At 41.8% G+C, this 18,715-nt stretch overlaps 1 long non-coding RNA gene across 1 annotated transcript in view; it reads right to left on the reverse strand.

Moving 5' to 3' along the window:
* Positions 1–10,018: 10,018 nt before the first annotated feature.
* LOC147349026 (uncharacterized) overlaps positions 10,019–18,715 on the reverse strand; it is a 28,603-nt gene continuing 19,906 nt past the window's right edge. The window contains exons 2-3 of the long non-coding RNA XR_015150302.1: positions 15,019–15,194; positions 10,019–10,862 (exon numbers count right to left, since the gene is read on the reverse strand). This is a non-coding gene — a long non-coding RNA (uncharacterized LOC147349026). The remainder of the gene's footprint in view (positions 10,863–15,018; positions 15,195–18,715) is intronic.

The following is an 18,715-nucleotide window of genomic DNA, read 5'->3' on the forward strand; positions in this document are numbered from 1 at the left end:
TGGGTGGATGCATGGATGGATAGATGGATGGGTGGAGGGATGATGGGTAGATGGATGGGTGGATGCATGGATGGATAGATGGATGGGTGGAGGGATGATGGGTAGATGGATGAGTGGAGGAATGGATGGATAGATGGATGGGTGGAGGGATGGACGGATGGGTGGAGGGATGATGGGTAGATGGATGGGTGGACGCATGGATGGATAGATGGATGGGTGGAGGCATGGATGGATAGATGGATGGGTCAATGGATGGATGGATAGATGCAGGCATGGATGGATGGATGGATGGATAGATGGATGGATGAGTGGATGGATGGATGGATGGGTGGAGGCATGGATGGATAGATGGATGGGTGGAGGAATGGATGGATAGATGGGTGGGTAGAAGAATGGATGAGTAGTTGATGGGTGGAGGAATGAATAAATGCAGTGCTGCTTCACATGCAGCCCACCTCCTAGTCTTTCTACTTGGCCTCTCACAGCTTTAAATGACTCATCTGAATGCCTTTGGGGTCAAGTAAAACCATTTTAGAACAGCCTGCAAGCCCTTTGTTATCTGTCCAAAGCTATCCTCTCCACCCTCACTTGGTTCTGTTCCCCATGCTTTCCCACCACCCTACAGCCTGTGCTTTCCCGTCTCCGTTTCTTGGCTGTTACTGCTCTTGACTCTGCAAGCCAAACTAGGTGCCAAGCCCAGCTTCTACTTGGAAGCCTTCCCTGCTTCAGTCAGTCCAAAGGAATCCCTCCCTCCTCTCTCAACATGGTGCCTTACTTGTTTCTATCCCACAGACTGTCTACCTTTCTGTATAACGTGAATTACCTCCTTCACTGAAAGGAGAGGGAAGGAGCTAGCATGTAGTGAGCATCTACCTGGGCACCCTCATGCAGTCCTAGTACAAACCCTGCAAGGGATGTACAGGTTTTGTTTTTCCCAAGCAGTGACGTGGGCTCTCAGAGGCTGACTGATTTGTCTGAGGCATATCAGTGGTGGAACTGGGATTTGAACCCAGGTCTTCTGACTCCATTTGTCTACCTTTCCCTCCACTATAGTCTAAACCCCTAGACTATCTGGATGATAGGTAGAGGGTGGAGGAAGGAATGTATAAATGAATGGATGGATGCAGTTGGATGGATGGAGGAAAGGATGGGTAGATGGATGCGTGGAGGGATAAATGGATACTTACATCATTGGTGATTCACCTGCAAAATGGAGGTAATTATAGCAATAAGGCTACACAGCCTAGGAAGAGTACCTGGTCATGTGCTGTGCTGTGCTTAGTTGCTAAGTTGTGTCCGACTCTTTGCAGCCCCAGGGACTGTAGCCCACCAGATACCTCTGTCCATGCCATTTTCCAGGCAAGAATACTGGAGTGGGTTGCCATTTTATACTCAGGGGGTCTTCCAGACCCAGGGATCTCACCCATGTCTCTTGCGTCTCCTGCACTGGCAGGCGGATTCTTTACCACTGTACCAGTTGGGGAAATCAAGCACTGGTCACAGACTTCTTTAATTCCTCCAGCAAACTGCCTGTGCTGAAAGTGGAGGTGGGGATGAGAAGAGCCCAGCTTGGCAGCCAGCTTGGCCTGGATCTGTGTCTCTTGTTGTTGTTCAGTTGCTCAGTCATGTCCGACTCTTTGCAACCCCATGGACCACAGCATGTCAGGCTTCTCTATCCTCTATTATCTTCTGGACTTTGCTCAAACTCACATTCACTGAGTTGGTCATGCCATCCAACCACCTCATCGTCTGTTGCCCTCTTCTTTTGCCCTCAATCTTGCCCAGCATCAGGGTCTTTTTCAATGAGTCAGCTCTTTGCATTTGTATTGGGGCTTCAGCTTCAGCATCAGTCCTTCCAATGAATATTCAGGGTTGATTTCCTTTAGAATTGACTGGTTTGATATCTCTACTTCACCTCTCATTTGCTGTGTGGCCTTGAGCAAGCCACCTTTCCTCTTAGTGAAAATGGTGATGCCACCGATCTTGCCAAACTTTTGCTGGGAACGGAGACTGAACAGAGAAGGTGCTGAGCACATCATAGACACTCCCCAAACAGGAGCTGATGCTACAGTTTTAATCTTTGGGATTTCTGATACCTCAACTCTCATTAAGTGGGTGCAGAGAGCATCCTTAGCTCTCCCCCTCCCCTGCATGAAGAATTCTCTGAGTACCCTTTACAAAATTAGCATTTATAAACCGTTCAGAGCCTCAAAAACCTGAGACCACTTACCCTGTTTGCACTTGCAAATTGTTTTCCTTAGAATCTGAAAAAAAAAAGTGTACACGTGCAAGTATACTATTAGGATCTGCTACAATATACAAACGGAAGGTCAGGCTGCACCCTCCCTGGTTTCAGGCAACACTCCTATTTTAATTGCAAATCCATAAGCCTCTTCTGTGAATTGCATTTGGTTTTTAAAGGAAAAGGGGTGCATATGTCACAGGATCATTTGCGGAAGCCACATCACAGAGGCATTTTCTAATGCACATAACCGGATAATATGGTAATCAAACTAAATCGGTGGCAAAATGCTTTGAAACCTTAAATAAGATCTAAATCGCAATTGTTCTAACATTTATAGTTGATAGAATTTTTTAGCCTAAGTCACATTGAAACGTACTCTCTTTGTTTTTCATTTTGGCAGAAGCAGGAACTGACTCTCGAGTTAATCTTTTAGAAGATGTTTGACTGTAACAAGCTGCAGTAAAATATGCATAATATGAACTTAATAAAAAGTAACACCTCTGCTATAAATTGCTTCATTGAGATATAGAAACATATTATAACCCATAAAATGCATACAAGAAATGGAATGAAACCGAAGTTACCTTTATTGTCAGTTTTTATTTCTGGAATAGTCTAAAATTGAAGATAATGATTACTCATGAAAAAAAAAAAAACTTTATCAAATGCAACATCAACATTGTTGGTGGCATTTTCTGACTCATGGGTGGATTTGCGGTCCTGGAGAGGTGCCTAGACATTGTAATTCACAAGAATTATAATTAACAAGGAAAAATTACTCATTTATTTACATTCCCATTTGAACACTAGATAAATTATTTGCTAAAAGCCCCTTAATGATCCCAAAGTACGTAATTATCTAGTACATTGGTCCCAATTTCAGAGGATAAAAACTATAGCGAAATGACTTTTTTCCCCTTAAAAACTGTTCCCTCACAACTCCTGCTAGACATTTCTTTTATGGTTTTTTAAAAGTTATATTGGTTTTTTTAAATATCAAAATATTTTATGCAAAATATTTCATTTTTAAAAAATTCACTCTCGCTCTCGGGAGAGTGTATGTGCAATTGTTAAAGATGTAGTGCAGATTGCAATAAATTCTGAAATTAACACTGAATATATTTTCATATTATGTTTACATATGGGTAGGGTTTTTTTTAGCCTCCCTATCTTTTTTAGATTTATGAGATTCTCTACAATAAGATTTTGTGTGAGTATATTTAAATTTCATATGTGTATATATTTATACACACACAGAGCAAGATTACATACTTGCTTTAATTTCTCCCAATCTTAAAAACTCATAAAATATTTAAGCTGTTTCAGGACCAGAATAGTAATGCTTCAAACTGTTGTTTAAAATTACATCCAACCCTCACCTACCCGTGCTAATGAATGGGGCGGTGCAGCCGTGAGGAATATCCATCAAAAGTAACCAATGCAGCACAGGCTCAGTGGTCAGCCTTGTGTTCTGCCCACTCCCCCTCCCTCCCCATCCTGCTCGACCTTAACTACAGCCGCTCCGCTCCGCAAATGACTCATCGGTCCCCTTCCTCATTTCCAACCATCCGACTGATGAAACTTCAAGTTGGGAATAAGATGATCAAAGGGTGAGCAGAAGGGATCATCTGTAAATGGTGGCAAACAGGGAAGGATCCATTGATTTATAGGTTTCCATGGTTTTTTTCATTCATTCAACAAATACTTATTGAGCACTTAGTATGTGTGATGCATTGGTGAGCGATTAGGTTCACCAGTGGCTTCCAACAATGAACGTGTTGAATGCTTCCCCTGCTTTTATGGTGTTGGCGGTATAGGAGAGGAGAAAGGCTCCCAACACACAACTGTAGAATGAATAACAACCTTGAAAAGAAGAATAAGGAAAGACACAGCACGTGTATATACAGTAAAGTAAGTGTATATCTGGGGGTCTGACCTAGTCTGCATGAGAGGGGTGAGATGGTCAAGAGATATTATTTCCCAGGAATTTCCTCATGCTAATAGGGCAGGTTAGATGGTAGGAGTGGAGGGATCCAGACAAGAGATGCAGCCCGCATGAAAGCTCTGAACAAAATGAAACTGTTTAACTAATTCTTTAGCTAATCATATTGGGATTGACCCCACAGTCTTTTAACTGAGATCATCTCCTGTTTCAAAACCACCAGAGAGTTTGGGGTTTTTGAGCACGAGCCACCAATTCTCTGTGCTTGGCCCTGCAACAAATCTTCCTCTGCTCCAAATGCCAGTGGTTTGGTTTGTTTGGCCTCACTGTACATTGGTTTGCTTAGATTCATGCCCATTAAGTTGGTGATGCTACCTAATCATCTCATCCTTTGCCACTCCCTTCTCATTTTGCCTTCAGTCTTTCCCAGATTCAGGGTCTTTTCCAATGAGTCAGCTCTTTGCATCAGGTGGCCAAAGTATTGGAGCTTCAGTAGCAGTGCTTCTAATGAACATTCAGGGATGATTTCCTTTAGGATTGACTGGCTTGTTCTCTTTGCAGTCCAAGGGGCTCTTGAGAGTCTTCTCCATAGGGTCCTGCTTGGTTTCAGTACCTCAGAATGTAATTGTATTTGGACCTAAGCTTTACAAAGAGATAATTAAGTTGCAATGAGGCCATTAGAGTCTGTCCTAGTTCAATCTGATAGGTATCTTTACAAGAACAGGACATTAGGGTGCAGAGAGACACCAGGGATTCAAGCACAGGTGAAAAGGCAGCAAGAGGTGACATCTGCAAACTAAGAGGAGGCCTTGGGAGAAACCAGGCCTGCTAACACCTTGATCTTGGACCTCCATGCCTTCAGAACCATGAGAAAATACTTCTCTGTTGTTTAAGCTCCTCAATCTATACTGCTTCGTGATGACAACCCAAGGCAACTAATAGAACATTCATACAGAACCCATTAGTGAGAGATTTAGAGGATAAGGTAAATCGCAGCGATGAACACTTTTCCGCTGTAGCTCACATATGGATTAATGAAACACATGCTCTTTGTGGCTGTGACCTTCCAAGGATAAGCAGCTGTGATTTCCTTAGTGGCCAGTGAGAAGGGTAAAAACGAGGAAGAATCAGAAAACCTTAGAAAACCTTCCAGTTGGGAAGCATGATGGACACTGGGCTAAGGAAACAGGCTGGCAGCATCTACCAGAAGTCTCTGTGGTGGGCTTGATACAGAAATAAACTGATATGAAAATCTGCATCAGGAAAAAGAAAAAAGTCTGTGTGTGTTATTACACATCTATCCATTTATCCACCCATTTACCCATCCATTTGTCCATTTTCTTGTTGCTGCTGCATTTCAAAATAAATTGCAGACATCAGAACACTTTACCCATAAACACTGCATCATGCCTATCCTTAACTCAAGATCAACCTTTGCTTTTGGTTTTTTTTATAAGTGAAATTTACATAAAGTGAAATGAGCAAACTGTTAAAAAAGCTTACACAGTGTTATTGGAGCTTAATTGACATGCAATAAACAACATATTTAAAAGATATTTTGATACATTTTTATATATACACACACTCCTGAGACTATTTTCCATAATCAAGGTAATGAACATATCCATCACCCTAAGACTCTTGTGCCCCTTGGTAAGCTCTTCCTCACTGCCTACCCAAGGCAAGAACAGACATGACTTATGCCACTATAGAGTAGTTTTTATTTTCTAAAATTTTATATAAGTAGAATCATATATAAAATCTTGTTTTGCTTGGCTTACCTTCCCCCCCACACACACATTTTTTAATTTTATATGGCTACAGAAGACTTTTGAGAGTCCCTTGGACTACAAAATCAAACCAGTCAATCCAAAACGAAGTCAACCCTGAGTATTCATTGGAAGGGATGATGCTGAACCTCAAGCTCCAACACTTTGGCCACCTGATGCAAAGACCTGACTCATTGGAAAAGACCCTGATGCTGGAAAAGATTGAAGGCCAAAGGAGAAGAGGGTGGCAGAGGATGAGATGGTTAGACAGCATCACCAACTCAATGGATATGACCTTGAGCAAACTCCAGGAGACAGTGGAGAGCAGGAAAGTCTGGTGTGCTGAAGTCCATGTGGTCACAAAGAGTCGGACATGACTTAGTGACGGAACAACAACAACATGGAGAAGAGCCTATTAATAATGCTGTAGTAGTGGACAGCAAAGGGACTAGCTCTTTTTTAAATTCAACATAATCATTTCAAAACATCTAAATAGCTTATCAATAGTTTATTCTTTTTATTGCTGGGATTCAAGTACAGATAGGGGCTTCCCAGTTGGTTCATCGGGTAAAGAGTTCGCCTGTGATGCAGGAGACGCAGAAGACACTGGGTCGAGCAGGCTCTCTGGAGGAAGGCGTGGCAACGCACTCCAGTAGTCTTGCCTGGAGAATCCCACGGGCAGGGGAGTCTGGCGGGCTACAATCCACAGGGTCGCAAAGAGTCAGACACAGCTGAAGCAACTGAGCGCATACACACACAAGTCCACAGTGAGCATTCATGTCCGTCTGTTTATTTGGTCATGTGCTTTCCTTTCTCTTGGGCAAATACCCAGAAGTGGAATGGCTGGATCATAAAGTGGGTGAATGATGAGATTTTTAAGAAACTGGTAAAGTGTTTTTCAAAGTCATTGTACCGACTTGAAGTGTATGAGAATTCTGATTGCTCCACATCCTCGATAACATATTCTTATTATGAATCCTTTAAATTTCAGCTGTGCAAATAGGTGTATTTTGGTATCTTACTGTGGTTTTAACTTGTATCTCCTTAATGATGAATGATATCTAGCATATATTCACATCCTTATTTCAGGTATGTCTTCTTCAGTGAAGGGTCTATTGAAATCTGTTGTTTATTTTTTATTGAGTTTGTGTGTTCTTAGCATTGAGTTTTGAGAGTTCTTTACTACATTCTGAGTACAAACCCTTTATCAGATGACTTGACAATAGTTTCTCCTAGACTGTGGCTTAACTTTCCATTGTCTTAACAGCATTTTTCCAAGAAGCAGATGATACGGATTTGAAATATTTGGCAATCTGTTCTTTTATGAATCATGTTTTTGTATCTAAGAAATCTTTGCCTAATCCAAGGTCACAACTGTTTTTACTTCTAAAAGTTTTATAAACTTTTAGGTTTTAAAATATAATATATGTCATATGGCCCAACATTAGTTAATTTTTGTTATAATGCAAGGCATAAATTGAAGTCTCTTTTTTTTTTTTGCACGTGGATAAACTAAGCTTCCTAAACTCTGTATTCTATTCCATTGATCCATTTGTCTCTCTTCATAGCTGCAGTTTTATAAGAAGGCTTGAAATCAGGTTATGTTAGCCAACCAATATTGTTCCTCTTTTTGAAAGCTGTTTGGGCTATTCTAGGTTATTTCCATTTCCATATGAATTTCATGATCAGCTCATCCATTTCTCTGTCTGTTGTGATTTAGATTTTGTTAAATCTATAGGTCAATTTTGGGAATACATATTCTTTAATAATAATAAACAGTCTTCCAAAGAGGAGTTTAGACCATTTACATTTAGTGTAGTTTCTAGTATGGTTGAGTTTCAATCTATAATACTGACACTGATTTTGCATCTACCTTTCCTTGTGTCCCTTTATCTCTTTCTATTTTGAATTCATTGAATTGATTTAATAACTTAATTTATTCTCCTTGTTGGCCTATTAGCTGTAACTCTTTGATTTTTTATTTTAAACCATTATTATTATTTTTTAATTTACAATATTGTATTGGTTTTGCCATACATCAACATGAATCCGCCACGGGTGTACATGTGTTCCCCATCCTGAAGCCCCCTCCCACCACCCTCCCTGTACCATCCCTCTGGGTCATCCCAGTGCACCAGCCCCAAGCATCCTGTATCCTGCATTAAACCATTATTTTAATGGTTGCTTTACTGTTTACAATGTACATCTTTAATTTAGCACTGTCTGCCTTTATGTGATATCATGCCATGGAGCATAAAAACCTTACAACCTCCATTCCTCTCTTCCTGACATTTGTGTATTGTCATGCATTTTACTCTTGTATGTGTTATAGGTACCACACTACATTGGTACTGTGTTTTTTTAAGCACTTATCTTTTTAAAGAGGTTTAAGTACTAAAGGGGTTTCCCTGATAGATCAGTTGGTTAAGAATCTGCCTGCAATACAGGAGACTCCGGTTTGATTCCTGGGTCAGGAAGATCTGCTGGAGAGGGACTAGGCTACCCATTCCAGTGTTCTTGGGCTTCTCTTGTGGCTCTACATCCACCTATAGCATTCAAGCACCCACAGTGTCCAATGCCTTTCATTCCTCTACTTTAATCCAATACTTCCTCTACTGGATTAGATGATATCTAGACACATGAATGGAATTTTGCTCAAGAAATTGCCTGTGAATCCACCTAGATGGAGCAAGAAACAAGTTCTATCTAATGACGTTGCTTATCACTCTGCAGATGGTCATAAAATATATTTTTTAGATGCTTTTTCTGGCAATTTTCAAACTTACATGAAAGTAGAAAGTACAGTTTCATATTTTTATCTGGAATCATTTTCTTCTAACTCAAGGATTTTATTTAACCTTTTTATTTAGTATAGGTCTGTTGTTGTTGAGTCACTAAGTCACGTCCAATTCTTTGTGACCCCATGGACTAGTGTAGGTCTGTGCTTAGTCACTCAGTTGTATCTGACTCTTTGTGACCCCATGGACTATAACCTGCCAGGCTCCTCTGTCCTTGGGGATTCTTCAGGCAAGAATACTGGAATGGGTTGTCATGCCCTCCTCCAGGGGATCTCTGCAACCCAGGGATTGAATCCAGGTCTCCCACATTGCATTCTTTACTGACTGATCCACCTGGGAAGAGTAGGTCTACTTATGATAATTTCCATGTCCAAAATATAAAAGTTATAGTTGTTCCTCATCCTTGATTAAACTTGATAGTTTTTCATTTTTTCACTTTAAGTTTCTAATCATTGTATAGAGGTTTCTGTCTCATTGTTTAATCACATTTCCCAAATAACTAATGATGTTGAGAATATTTTCCTGGGCTCTTCTGTCATTCACAGTGACTCCTTTATGAAGTATCTGTTTAACTGTCACCCGTATTGTGGTTACTTTTAATTTTCAAAGTTCCCTGAAAATACTGAGATGATACACAATCTGCTGGATTAAATGATATCTAGACACATGAATGGAATTTTGCTCAAGAAATTGTCTGTGAATCCACCTAGATGGAGCAAGAAACAAGTTCTATCTAATGACATTGCTTATCACTCTGCAGATGGTCATAAAATATATTTTTTAGATGCTTTTTCTGGCAATTTTAAAACTTACATGAAAGTAGAAAGAAAAGTGAAAGGAATTCCTATGTACTCATCATCCAGCTTTAACAAGTACCAATATTTTGCTGAACTTGTTCATTTCTAACCTCTTTTTTGTTTTTGCTGGTCTATTTTATAACAAACTCCAGATGTCGTATAATTCCATCCATCAATGGCACACAATTTTGACAGCTAGAACTCAAGCTAGTCATTTAGAATTCTCATTTGATTATAAGTATAGGACCAGGAGATCTTAATGGAAAGAGGTCCAGGTTCAAAATTCTCCCCTTATTAGAGAATGGAACCATATGACTTGAAACAAACTTTAACACTTGACTGAGCGACAAAGCCCATGTCATAATAATACTATCCCATAATACCATCTGTTGTCCTTGGTCTCTTCAAAAGGGAAAGAAGGGAAGATACACATTGTTTTTTTAAATTTTATTAAAAATTCAGTCAAGGGACTTGTCTGGTGGCCCAGTGGCTTAGACTCTGAGCTCCCACGGAGGGGGCCCAGGTTTGATCCTTGGTCAGAGAGCTAGATCCCATGTGCCGTGGCTAAAAGTTCACGTGCTGCAACTAAAGATCCTGTGTGCCACAAGGAAGATGCAAGATCCTGCGTGTGCAACTAAGACCCAGTGCAGCCAAACAAATAAATAATTTTTAAAATTCAACTGAAAGTTAAGCTTCATTAATAACCTATAATGGAATATAATCTGCAAAAAAAAAAAAAAATTCACCATGCTGTACACCTGAAATGAACACATTACCATAAATCAACTATATCCTGATTTAAAAAAAAGAAAATTAAGGCTCACTTACTTCAAGAATGAAAGTGTATGTTGTCCCTTATACCCCATGCATGATTAACAGTTATTTTTTAATTCTGTGGTTTCACATCTCAAGAGGGAAAGCAAGCATTCAATGTTCTCTGAGTATTTTGGAAAACCTCCACCTCTTAAGATACCCAAAAGCAGAAAACATGATATGCCTCCGTTCTTTCTTCTACAGCAGAGTTCTCGACCTCAACACTATAGACATTTGGTTCCGATCATTTTAGTTTGCAGGGGGCTGTGTTGAGCTCTGTAGGATGTATAGCAGCAAAGCTGGCTTCTACCTATTATTTGCCAGGAGCAGTTTCCTGGTGGTGACAAACGAATGTCTCCAGATATTTCCAAACATCATCCCTAGGGGTGGGCAGCAAATCACCCCTGGTCGAGAACCCCAGTTCTATAGATATGATCTTTTGTGCAGATGCAGTTCCCTCAGATGAGTGTCAGTGTCTCGTAGCCTCAGTTTCTTTACCTGTGAAATAGGAATGATTTTGATTTTGTTAAATCTAGAGATATATTATGGAATCAATATACTTTAATATTAACGACTCTTCCCATGAAGGTGCTTAGACCATTTACATTTAGACCATCAGTATAATTACTGATATGGTTGAATTTCAGTCTACAAAATTGCTACTTTTTTTTTTGTCCTTTATTCTCATTTTCTTATTTTTTCTGCTTTGTTTTTTTAGTTCATTGAATTTATTTAATAATTTCATTGTTCTCCAGAAGAGGGTCAGCTACTTGTGAACACATGATATAAAAGCCATAAAAGGGTTAACTGGTAACTAATCGTGAAATGGTTAGGGTGGAGGTCTGCTCTGCCTCAGGCACAGAGAGGGAAACAGATCTGTAAGAAAGTGGTGAGCAGCCCTGCACGCTCCAAATGCTTTCAGTGAAAAGAAGAAATAACTGGGCTGAGTCTGTACCAGACCCTCAGCACTGGGCCAGGAACTGCAGGGACTCATGCACAAGATGGGGTCCGCACTTTCCAGGGATCATACAAGATGGCTCATGACCCGGTCTATGAAGGCACCTCACCCAGCCGGGCACACATAAGTCTTCACCACGTGGGATGATGAGAATGAAGATGAATCAGAGCTAAGGGACATGGCAGAGACGGTGCGTGCCCTTCAAAAGGACGACAAGCCGGTGTCACCTGGCACACTGCCAGGAGGTGGGACAGTCTAACGGCAGCATGGATGTCAAAGTCCAATAAGGTTTGCAGTTAAAGCCCACATCTGCCACTTATTACTGCCTGTGCAGTTTGGGGCAAGTTACTAATCCTCTCTGTGACCATTCTCTATCAAACACATCATTATTCCTACTTACAGATGTATTGTGTCTTAAGTGTCCAGCTTAGCGCTTAGAACATAGATGGCACAAAATGTTTTCTGTTGTTGCTTGGTTGTTAAGTCCTGTCCTACTCTTTGCGACCTCATGGACTGTTGCCTGCCAGGCTCCTCTGTCCAAGGGATTTCCCAGGGAAGAATACTGGAGTGGGTTGCCATTTCCTTCTCCAAGGATTCTTCTCAACCCAGGGGTCGAACCCACATCACCTGCCTTAGCAGGTGGACTCTTTACTGCTGAGCCACCAGGGAAGCCCTGTTTTCTATTAGTATTTACTAATATAATTGTTGTCATTTCAAACAGTTGGTTTGAAATGTAACAGTAGTTACATAAGTGTTGGAATGACATATATTCAGTGAGTCATAGTGATTTAGAACTGGTTAATGTTAACAGTAAAATTTAATGGAGATTTGAAGAGAGATAAAGAGAGAGAGCAAGGCGAGACAGGCCAGCTATTTCAGCCGTCCTGAAGGAGAGATGAAATCTCCCAGAAACGTGGGAATAGTTGGAAGTGGGCAATAGTACAACACAGGACAGCAGGATCTGGGTGGACCAGAAATCAGGGGCTGCTTTTCAGACCCTATAGAGACATTCGGAGCTTTTCAACAGCAGGAGTTCAGAATGGTCAATACCAAACTTAACCATAGTGCTGATTTTAAACCCCAGGTTTGTGGAAAACTCAGAATGCAAAGGAATCAAGTGAAACACACCCTCTCCCCGGGCTTCTCGTGTCTCTCTCCTGTGGTCTGTCTGTTCCCTTCAGTGACTTTATGGGGTCCCCTGCAAGCCTAGCTTTGAATTTTCCTGCATTAGTCTCAGTTTAGCCTCTCAGAACCTGTGGTTATCAGTATATTACCAAGGAAACTCCTCATTTGAAGTGGGAACCACATCTATAGGCTATAAATACAAAGCAATTAGCCTCTCAAGTGCCTTATTATAAAACATATCAAGGACACCTACATGGCCTCCCAGATTAGAGGATAGAATTTCTGTCTAGAGAAGGCCCATTTTTAAAGGCTGACTTTTAATAGAATGCAGGGGGTAAAAAAGAACAAACCCATAGATAATAAAAAAAAAAAAACCTATCTCAATCAGCAAATTTGGGCATGGCTTTTATTATTCTTCACTCTCCAAATCCTTGATTCATTGAATAGCCATTTCTAGGGCCAAGTCTAGTCGTAGTTATCCAAATAAAAGCACGGAGGTCTTTTGGTGCTGAATAAGTAGTGGAAATAAGTTGCTAAAGGAAGATAGATAATACAACCTTTGGGAAAAGTAATCTGCTGATGTTTCTTAATTTAAAAATATTTCTTAATTGACAAATTGAAAATACACATACTCTTTGACCCAGAAATTCCACCTTTGGAAATGCATTCTATAGCAATGAGAGTGAACCTACAGGGATATATGTGCATAAACACGTGGTTACTGCTGAATTATTTGTTGTAGCAAAAACCCAAACGCTGTAAACCACCGACTGACCGTGAACAGTGAAATGAACAGATGTGCTCGGCACGTCCATCATGTAGAATACCATGCAGCTATGTTTTAATGTAGGGGAGAGCGCAAATGCAGTCCCCAGTCACCGCAAATTATGCAGTCGAGATTCCCATGTTTGGGGAAATTGCAAGGGTTGAACACAATGGATAGTCCTCCTCTGGGAAAACTACCTTTGAGTTTGTGGTGACTCCCCTGCTGGGTGATGAAAGTGAAAGAGGAGAGTGGAAAAAGTTGGCTTAAAACTCAACATTCAGAAAACTAAGATCATGGAATCCGGTCCCATCACTTCATGGCAAATAGATGGGGAAACAGTGGAAATAGTGACAGACTTTATTTTGGGGGGCTCCAAAATCACTGCAGATGGTGACTGTAGCCATGAAATTAAAAGACACTTGCTCCTTGGAAGAAAAGCTATGACGAACCTAAACAGCATATTAAAAAGCAGAGTCATTACTTTGCCAACAAAGGTCAGTCTAGTCAAAGCTATGGTTTTTCCAGTAGTCATATATGGATATGAGAGTTGGACCATAAAGAAGGCTGGGCACCAAAGAATTGATGCTTTTGAACTGTGGTGTTAGAGAAGATTCTTGAGAGTCCCTTGAACTGCAAGGAGATCCAACCCGTCAGTCCTAAAGGAAATCAGTCCTGAATATTCATTGGAAGGACTGATACTGAAGCTAAAACTCCAGTACTCTGGCCACCTGATACGAAGAATTGACTCATTTGAAAAGACCCTGATGCTGAGAAAGACTGAAGGTGGGAGGAGAAGGGGAAGACAGAGAATGAGATGGTTGGATGGCATCACTGACTCAATGGACATGAGTTTGAGCAAGTTCCAGGAGTTGTTGATGGACAGGGAAGCCTGCTGTGCTGCAGTCCATGGGGTCGCAAAGAGCTGGACATGACTGAGCAACTGAACTGAACATTTATCATAGGACATTGAATACCATTTCCTGTGCTGTATAGTTTTGGGCCTTGTTGTTTATCCATTCCACATAGAATAGCTTGTATCTGCTATTCCCAAACTCCCAATCCATCCCTCCTCCACCCTTTCCCCCTCGGCAACTGCAGTCTGTTCTCTTTGTCCATGAGTCTGTTTCTGTTTCATAGATAAGTTAATCTGCGTCATATTTTAGATTTTACATATAAGTGATACTTTAATATTTGTCTGTCTCTAACTTACTTCACTTAATATGATAATCCCTAAGCCCATCCTTGTTGCTACAAATGGTATTATTTCGTTCTTTTTAATGGCTGAGAATATATATGCACCACATCTTCTTTATCCACTCCTTTGTCAATGGACATTTAAGTTGCTTCCATCTCTTGGTTATTGTATATAGTGCCACACAGCTTTATTTCTGTGTGTATGTATTTGGGTTGCACTGACTCTCCCTTGCTGAGCGCGGGCTTTCTCTCATTGCAGCAAGCAGGGGCTTCTCTTGTGTGGAAGCCCAGGCTCTAGGTGTGATGGCCTCAGTAGTTGCGACTCATGGGCTTAGTTGCCCCGTCGCGTGCGGAGTCTTTCCAGACCAGGGATGGAGCCCACGTCCCCTGCATTGGCAGGTGGATTCCTATCCACTGTATCACCAGGAAGTCGGCTTACAGTAATTTTTAAACGAATTAGAATGGCATGAATTAGACTCATGTGAACTTACTGTGAAAACAGCAAGATTTGGAGGATCTCTCATATGATCGTCTTTATAAAAGAGAAAACAAAAATGAAAAGAAAGAGAGGGAAGGGGAGAAGAGAGAGGGAGGAAAACGACTGTTCTTACCCAAATCCTCAGCCTCACCCCTGCTCATCCTTGCCAACAGAGCCCCAGTGCCATTTGTAGATTGATGTGTGCACGATGGGGTCCACTCAGGGAAGCAGAGAGCAAGCTGGATACTCCAAGCAGAGGGGTTGCATTACAGTGAGCTGGTGTTACAGATGAGAGAAGAAGCCGAGGAACTAAACAGAGGAAACAAGGTAGCCAGAGGTCAGCAGATGCCCTCTACTCCCAGGACTACAGGGACACAGGGAGGTGGCGGGGGGCAGGGGGCCGGAATCAGGGCCACCTGATGGGGGGATGATGGCCCCACTGGAAGCAAGGACCACAGAGGGAGAAAGGAGACAAGATGTATTTCTTGGGATTACTGTGTACCAGGGCATTGATAACAACTGTGGTTATTGATATTGATAACAATAATGATGATATTAATAATACTTTTAAACTGAGTCCTATTTATTTTCAAATGGGTATTTCTAATTTTGTTATTCACAGTTCCCATTTACTGGGCACCTATTCAGTGCCAAACACTTAGTTTTTTACGAGTCTTAATCATTGTGACAAGGTTAGAACGGTTGTTTCTCCATTTTAAAAATAAGACTCAGAGAGGTAGATAAGTTTGTCTGATATTAAATCCTTAATAAGAAAAGCTTTGAGAACTTGAAATCAACTCTACCACTCAATCCTAAAGGAGATCAGTCTTGAATGTTCATTGGAAGGACTGATGCTGAGGCTGAAGCTTCAATACTTTGGCCACCTGATGCAAGCAGCCTACTCACTGGAAAGGACCCTGCTGCTGGGAAAGACTATAAGAGGAAGAGATGGTTAGATAGCTTCACTGACTCAATGGACATGAATTTGGGCAAACTCCAGGAAACACTGGAGGACAAAGGCTCCTGGCACATTGCAGTCCACAGGGTCACAAACAGTGGGACAGGACTTAGCAACAGAACAACAACATATGTGTATATAGCTATATATTTTTATTCTATTCCATTACAGGTTATTACGACATATTAAATATAGCTCCCTGTACTATAGAGTAAATCCTTGTTGTTCACCTATGTTATATATGGTAAAGTGCATCTGTTAATCTTCTACTCCCATTTATCCCTCTCCCACTTCCCCTTTGGTAACCATAAGTTTTCTGTGTCTGTGAGTCTGTTTCGGTTCTGTTTATTGGTACTATTTTTCAGATTCCACATACAAGGGATATCACATGATATTTGTCTTTCTCAAACGTAAGGTTTTCTTGAAGGCATTGCTGGAGAGGAATTATTTGTATCGTGACTCATAACATTTTAAAAGCAGATAGAACTGGAAAGGAGCCATGGACCCTTTGGGGGCTCAGCCGATGGTGAGATGAGAATGTCCCTTGGAAACTCATTTCTACCATCTGATCTGAATTCCTGAGTCGAGGTGAGTGCCTGAACAGAATGCCTGTACAGAGCACCGGGGATGCTGTGTTTCCTGGCCAAGTGTATCCCCAGTTGTAGACAGTAATTTGGTGTCTGGCGAAGAGAGGACACCTTGCACAGCAAATGCACAAATAAATTTTACTGGATAATTAGAATCATAACTGGAAGTGAATAAGCTGGCATCCAGCTTTCAAGCCCAAGCTCGGTGTGGTGGACTGGCATAGGTCAGCCTGGCAGGGCCTCATAGATCCACCTGGTTCCATGAACAGAAGAGAAAAAAGCCAGGACAAGCCCTGTGACGGCCTCTGCAAACCAGCTGCTTAGTGACAACTGCTCTTTTACTCTGCTTCATTTGCAGATAAAGAGAGTTAAACACTTAGTGAGGTTCAAACTGAAAGCCTGGCCTTATGATGATGTCTAATAAAGGAGGTGTTCTTTATCCCCTTTTAAGGAAAACTGAGGCCCAGAGCAGACCCGCTTAAGCCCATTTTCCAGGAAGCAGAAAGGCCAACCTTGAGCCCACCTCTCTCTGCAGTCTCTTCACCTGGGGCATGGCCCCTCTGCTTTCTTCTCTCTAGAAGGCTGGTCTGTGCCCTCCCACTGCACGGACTGGATGAGCCAAGGATGGTAACAGGCATCATCCCTGTACTACTCTGATTACTTGCTGGAGGCCATCTCAAAACGGATTCCAGGGGCTTCCCTGGTGGTCCAGTGGTTAAGAATCCACCTTGCAATGCAGGGGACAGGGGCTCGATCTCTGGTCTGGGAAGATCCCACATGCTGTGGGGCGACTATGCCCGTGTGCCATAGTCACTGAGCCTGAGCACTTAGAACTAGGGCTTCAAACAACAGAGAAGCCACCGCAATGAAAAGCCCACACCCTGCAATGAAGAGCAGCCCCCGCTGGCCTCAACCAGAGGAAGCGTGCGTGCAGCAACAAAGACCTGCCACAGCCAAAAAATAAAATCCATCTTATAAAAGGGGGGGTTCCAAAGGGGAATCTATCATGGACTAACAAAGGCTGTCACCGGTGCTATCTGGGGGCTGGGGATAAAACTGCCACTTAGTTGGTCCCCTCCTCTAAATTTCTCATTCCAGACATGACCGCTAGAAAGCGATGACTTGAAAGAAAGAAGACCAGAGGAAGCCAGATGGCAATAGAGTCAATGGAAAAATACAGTGCTGACAGTGCTTTCTAGAGCTTTGCCCATAAAAATGAAGATAAAAGTAAGGCTGCAGCTGAAGGGGACCTGGAGTCGAGAGAGGGGTTTGGGGTTACTTTCCAGGTAGGAGAGACTGGGAATCTTGAAGGGCAGGAAACACCAACTCTTAAGCATGCTGGTGCAGCTCAGTGATTAATTCCAAACCACAGGGCATCCTTTAAGATAGGGTCATTTTCATGAGACAGAAGCGTGTTCACAGCAAACCTGGGGTTAAACGCAGTGCCTGTGCTTCAGGATTCCCTGGGCGATCTTGGAGCCATTGGAATTCTTACGTTAAACATATCTAAGTTGAGAGGTTTAGGAAGGTGTTGGGTCTGGTCAGCTTTAATGTGTAAATGACTTCCTTTTATTTCTTTAGAAAGCGGTTCTTGGTAACATGTTACCTATCAGTGTAAGTTTCCCAAAAACAACAACAAAAAAAGTGTCTTTAGATAGATCTATTTAGGTTAAAATGGAAAAAGCAAATGGAAGGCTCACTGTCATCGTACACAGACAATTCTTTCTTTATTTTATTCAAGGCACTCAGTCGTGTCTGACTCTTTGAGACCCCATGGACTGTAGCCCACCAGGCTCCTCTGTCCATGGAATTCTCCATGCAAGAATACTGGAGTGGTTAGCCATTCCCTTCTCCAGGGGATCTTCCTGATTCAGGGGTCGAACCCAGGTCTCCTGCATTGCAGGCAGATTCTTCACCATCTGAGCCACCAAGGAAGTTTATTGAAGTATACTTATTTCGTAATGTTGTATCAGTTTCTAGGGCACAGCAAAGTGATTCAGTTATACATATATGTCAGCCTACGTGTATCAGATGTATCTTTTCCATATTTTTTTCCATTATGGGTTTTCACAGGATGCTGAATATACCCCCTGTGCTATGTAGCAGGATCTCGTTGTTTGTCCATCCTGTACGTAAGAGTTGGCATCTGCTAATCTCATCCTTCGGAGAAGGCACTGGCACCCCACTCCAGTACTCTTGCCTGGAAAATCCCATGGACGGAGGAGCCTGGTGGGCTGCAGTCAATGGGGTCGTGAAGAGTCGGACACGACTGAGCGACTTCCCTT

Source organism: Bos grunniens, chromosome 21 (genome assembly GCF_055505025.1).
Source record: "Bos grunniens cultivar Pamir isolate PY7600 chromosome 21, Bosgru_T2T1.0, whole genome shotgun sequence".
NCBI classification, from domain to species: Eukaryota; Metazoa; Chordata; class Mammalia; order Artiodactyla; family Bovidae; genus Bos; species Bos grunniens.